Here is a 5,366-nt window from a genome sequence, read left to right as displayed (position 1 = left end):
TGGCGGTAACGTGCCCGGGGCGTCTGGCCAGGCGGCGGTGCTCAGTTACCAGTCCCGCCTTTGTGTCTCCCCGCGAGCCCCGCACGCTGCCCCGCCCGACTCCCTCTCCTCTCATTCATTCCTGCCCGGGAGCGAGGGGCCGGGAGGGCCAGGGACTCGCCCTTAACGCGCCGCGGGTTGTAAGTTGGGCTGTACCGAGAGGGTTCGCGCCCTCCTCTTTTAAGCGGAGCCAACCCGTTCCCAGGGCGGTGGTCTTAGCCCCCGGGTGCCCGGACAGCTTAGGGGCGTCTCAGCCAGGCCCCATTGTCTCACCCCCGGGCCACGCGCTCCTGTCACTTGCTCGGGGCAGGTGCGGCCGTGCGATCTGCGTGGCGATCAGATTCCGCGGTCGCAGCCAGCGGGTCCGGCGGGCTTCTCCCCACTGGGGCCAGTCTGGCAGGTGGCATAGGTGGGCAGGCAGGGTGGTCATCGCGACCCCCAACTCTTTCCTTTCCAGGACCCAGCCGTCAGCCAGCCCTTGCCAAGTGCCTCCCTTCTGCTAACAAAGGAAAGACCCCCGCTCCTTCCCCTCCTGCGCCCACCTGCGAACGGGAGAGGGCGTGTGCCAGTCCGAGTGGGTTTTCTGTGCTCAAACCTGCGGACCTCGGTCTTTGCCTCCCACCTCTTTGACGTTTGTTAAATGAGTTCATCTCTGGCCCCAGTTCCCTTGCAGGAGGAGGTTTCCTGTTCTTGGGCGGGGCCGGAGACATCCATTGTCTCTTCCGTGTACTATTTCCACTTGGGAAGCGGGGCCTTTCTGGCCACTTAGGCCACTGCATTTGGGGAAGGGGCACTGGGTGCCGGGTTTGGGCCGGGACCCTTTTCCAAGCGGTTGCCTAACTTGGCCGAAGGGTTTGGATCCGGTGGAACATGCCCACATTGTCTGGGCTGCTCTCTGAGGTGGGATCTCCCGGATCCTTGCTCACGGCTCGGAGGGAGCTTAGCCTCCGCTTTTTCTGGGCATCTATTCTTCATCGATGGGCATCTGCAGTCATGTGTGGCCAGCCCTGGGGTCCTGAGCAAGTGGCACAAAAGGGAGCCATTTTGTGGGGCTAAGAAGACAGCCGTGAAATAGCTGTGTCTCAGGGGTTGGAGAACTTGGGGACAAAAGCAGGCCTCAGCACTGAGTCTGAGGAGGAGCTTTGGAAATGACATGCCTTTTGAATTCGTTCCTTTCCCTTTCGCAATGTAGGAAAAACAGGGACGATTTTTAAAAACAAAATTAGTGGTTCCTGGGAGGCTGGCGGGGGGGCGGGGGTAGTACACAAAATACTCAAGAGGGTCACTCCCTCTTCTGTTGTCATCCTTCCAGTGAGATCATTTTTTTCAGAGGACACTGGAGCGAATTGAACCTTGGTTTTTCCGTTTGTGCCACGGGGTCAGCTTTCTGCGGGTCAGAATGTAGTGGTTGGAATGTTCATGTGTAAAAAACCTGAGGTTTTGGCCTTTGGGGTCGAGTTCGGTTTGGTGCTTCATAGAGAATTTCGGTAGCCTGGTCAAATGAATCCTCACACTAGCTTTTGATATCTATATGTGAAATGCCAGACGGAAATGAGTTTTGGTTCTGCACAATAAGTGTTGTAATTCACCTTTTGTCATCAATTTCGGTCCAGTATTGTGATCTTGGGACTGTAGCATTGTCCTTTCATTTACTTCCTGCCTTTCCTTCTTCCGTAATCTCAGCTAATGCTCCTAAAACTTCTTTTCTCCGGGAACATCCTCCTGGCCCCATAAACGTGTTATAAATTTAGTCTGTTAGGAAATGATCTGCAAAGATTATATGGGAAGTCTAGGATTTTAAGAGAGAAGAAAGAAAAAGTAATTTTTAAAACATTGCTATCTGCAGTACATGGAGACATTTGTGTTGAGTTTCAAATATGTAATCCTGATTTAGTTATCATGTGTGTTGCTCAGAAGGAATAGTAGGGCCTGAAAGAGTAAAATGGATATAATTTCTGTCTTATGATTCAAATCCTTTGTTTGGGGATGTCTGGCTGTTACAAATGGGCTCCACAACACTGACGTCATCGGAGTAGGTACTACCTGCTGTTAGAGCAGGAACACGGACCTTTAAAAAGTTGAAACGGTCAAAGCTTTGCGTTTTGTTTTTTTTTAAGCTGGTGTTTGGGTACTAGTTTCTTTTTTTTTTTCTCCCGAGGCCAAAAAATATTTCCCAGCCCATTAGGGTTCTGAAGATTTTCATCTGGCTAAAAATTCATAAGGGTTTAATTATGATGGTAAGGGAAAAAAGCCATTAATCTCTAGGCCCTAGAGTCTAGGGAATGAAGGGGGAAGACAATGAAGCAATTTAACTTTTGGGGTACAAATGTTGAAAACCTAGTCACTTCAAACTTTAACATGAGAGAAAGCCTATTAAGAATTTATACCTTTAATTATTACTTAAACCATTTATACCAACCTAAAATTATCACCTTTATAAAATGTATGCCTGAGCACACATAATCTAAGTGGATATTTAATATCTGAGATTAAAAAAGAACACCCACAAACCAGTGAGGTTTTAAATATTTGACATGTTATAAGAGACACAATGGATCTCCCTGCCCCTCCCCCCCAAGGGAAATATAATGACACTAGAGGTCCGGTGCATAAAATTCATGCACAGGTAGGGTCCCTAGGCCTGGCTGGCGATCAGGGCCGATCAGATTGCCAGCTCCCCGGCCTCCTCCTTCCTTTGCTCCCTCAACGCTCAGCCACTGCTGCTGGTCACCCTCCATGTTCCACCCTGCCCCCTGGTGGTCAGTGCATGTCATAGCAGGCGATCAAACTCCCCATCTCCCCATCAAACTCCCAAGGGGACAATTTGCATATTAGTCTTTTATTATATAGGATTTTTATTTAGTATAAACTTGGTACTGAATTTTACTATGGGCAGACACAAATATTAGATTCAGGGTAGGACACTAGAGGACCGACATAAGAAATACAAGACAATTTAAGATTAGGAAGCAAGAAAACAAATCAAAGCACCAACTATGTGGGTTTGTAGTATAAAGAGAAAAATGGCCTTGTGTGGTTCTCCTGTATCAATGCCAGGAACTGGGGATTTGGGTTTTGGTCATATCTGTGTCAGCTAACTAATGTTGGGCAATTTATTTGGAACTTCTCAGCGCCTGGCTTGGCTCCCTTAAAAATGAGGCTGAACCCTGACTGGTAGCTCAGTTCGTTGGAGTGTGGTCCCGATACGACATGCCTAGGTTACAGGTTTGATCCCTGGTCAGGGCACACAAAAAAGAGGCTGTTGAACTGGATAGACAGGGATTTTTCATACTTTTGAATCTCATGGCACACATAAACGAATTACTGAAATTCTGTTGCAACCAAAAAATATATTTTTTGCCGATCTGTCAAAAAATAATAGATATAATTTTGATTCATTCATACTGGAGGGCTATTGTTGTGTTGGCTGTTGTCATTTTTTGTTTGGCAATCTAAGGGAAAAGAGGTCAGGGCCCCTGACTGAATAGTCAGGTATTGCATGTTTTAAAAATTATTGCTGAGACACCAGCTGCAAATCCCTGGGAGAGAGCAGTCAGATCCCAGCAAATTACCACCCGAGGGCCAAACCCAGCTGGCCTCAGATCTTGACATTTATAAGTGGTTGGAAAAAAAAAAAGCCAGAAGAATATTTCATGACTTGTGAAAATGACATGAAAATCAAATCTGTGTCCGTAAGTGAAGTTTTATTGGAACACAGCCACACTCATTCATTTTCACGTTGTCTGTGGCTGCTTTGTGCCATGTGATGGAGTTCCATAGTTGTGCCAGACTGCAGGACCCACAAGCCAAAAATACCTCCTGTCTGGCCCTTTCACACAAAGCATCTCTAGTGTTTTTACCTCAGGTTCCACCTGCTACTCTTTGAGATCATGGAGGAGGTGAAGGTTTAAGAGTCACTGAGGGGGCCTGGCCAGTGTTGTTCAGTAGTTAGCATAGACGCAGGAACCCAGAGGTCATGGCTCCATTCCAGTCAGGGCACATGCCCAGGCTGGGGGCTCTATCCTCAGTTGGGGGCCTACAGGAGGCAGCCATAGATGTTTCTATCTCTCTATCCCTCTCCCTCCTCTCTCTCTAAAAATCAATTTTTTTTAAAAAGAGTCACTGAGGGAAGGGTGGAGAGGGCACTAGGTAGGAGAAAGTATGAGGTGGAGAGAAGCCAGAACTGTTTGGGGAACAGTGAAGAAAGTGGCCTGACTGGATTGGTGAAGAGGGCGGTGCCGAGAGGAGGCCACATTGGCAGTTGGAAAAGTTTGTCTGATTTCCTTCAGTTCTGCCCAGGCTTAACCAGACCTTGCATCTGGCTTGTGGGTAGCAGGACTAAGATCGCACAGGGGAGCCGGGTGGGGAAGGACACCGGGCAGGGCAGATCATACCCCTTGGGCAGGAAGGGCCAGTGTAAGGGAGCTGAGGCCCAGGTGCTGTCTACAGCCAAGCGGGCAGGAGCCCAGCTCAGGGCTTCTGGCTGAGCGGCGCTCCCCCTGTGGGAACGCACTGACCACCAGGGGGCAGCTCCTGCATTGAGCGTCTGCCCCCTGGTGGTCAATGCCCGCCATAGCGACTGGTCGTTCTGCCATTCGGTCGATTTGCATATTAGTCTTTTATTATATAGGATGTAATTGGGTTTATATTTGTTCTCTAACCTTTTTTATTCACTGGGTTTTGGGTAACTTTTTGTATCTACTAAAGGCAAATCTCACTGTAATGTGTATAGCTTCCTGTTGTATGGACAGACTTTGATACCTAACCTCCTACTATTGGATAATTAGGGTATTTCCAACTTTTCACAGATTAACCTATTTATAGAGGTATCCTTGTACATATGTCTGGTTATCTACTTAGGATAATTTCTGGAAATAGAAATGCTGATTCATATAAAATGTAAACCTAAACAATTGATACACATATCAAAATGTTCTTTAGAAAGTTTGTACAAATTCATGCTGGGAATTGGCATTTATTTTCCATCTTAACTAGTCTAATAAGCAGAAAACCTCACAAAACTGTCATCTTGGTGTGCTTTTTGTTTTGTTTTGTTTTGTTTTTTAGAGTTCATTTGAACCAAGCTAACAAGATATGCAGGGGAGCAAGATCTCAAATGCTCCCAACTATCATCTTGTTTTAAATTTTATTTGCTTATGAGGTTGAATTTTTAATATTTAGAGGCTAGCCATATATTTTAATTGCCTGTTAGTACTGTTTGTCATTTTTTTTGTTATTTTAAAAATAATTTCTTAAGAGCATTGCATTATATTAGTGATATTATCCTTTGTCAAACATGCGTATTTTTTTTTAATATACTTTATTGA

The 5,366-nt window shown here is 46.4% G+C and overlaps 1 protein-coding gene across 1 annotated transcript in view; it reads left to right on the top strand.

Moving 5' to 3' along the window:
• The first annotated feature begins 1,956 nt into the window (after positions 1–1,956).
• The window catches only part of HN1 (hematological and neurological expressed 1), a 27,926-nt gene continuing 24,516 nt past the window's right edge, over positions 1,957–5,366 (top strand). The window contains exons 1-2 of the mRNA XM_006754617.2: positions 1,957–1,961; positions 3,258–3,264. The gene's annotated coding sequence lies outside the window, so the exon portion shown is untranslated. The remainder of the gene's footprint in view (positions 1,962–3,257; positions 3,265–5,366) is intronic.

This window comes from Myotis davidii, unplaced genomic scaffold (assembly GCF_000327345.1).
Source record: "Myotis davidii unplaced genomic scaffold, ASM32734v1 scaffold172, whole genome shotgun sequence".
NCBI classification, from domain to species: domain Eukaryota; kingdom Metazoa; phylum Chordata; class Mammalia; order Chiroptera; family Vespertilionidae; genus Myotis; species Myotis davidii.
The sequence above is the reverse complement of the archived record's forward strand: the minus strand, read 5'-3'. Positions and strand labels throughout refer to the sequence as shown.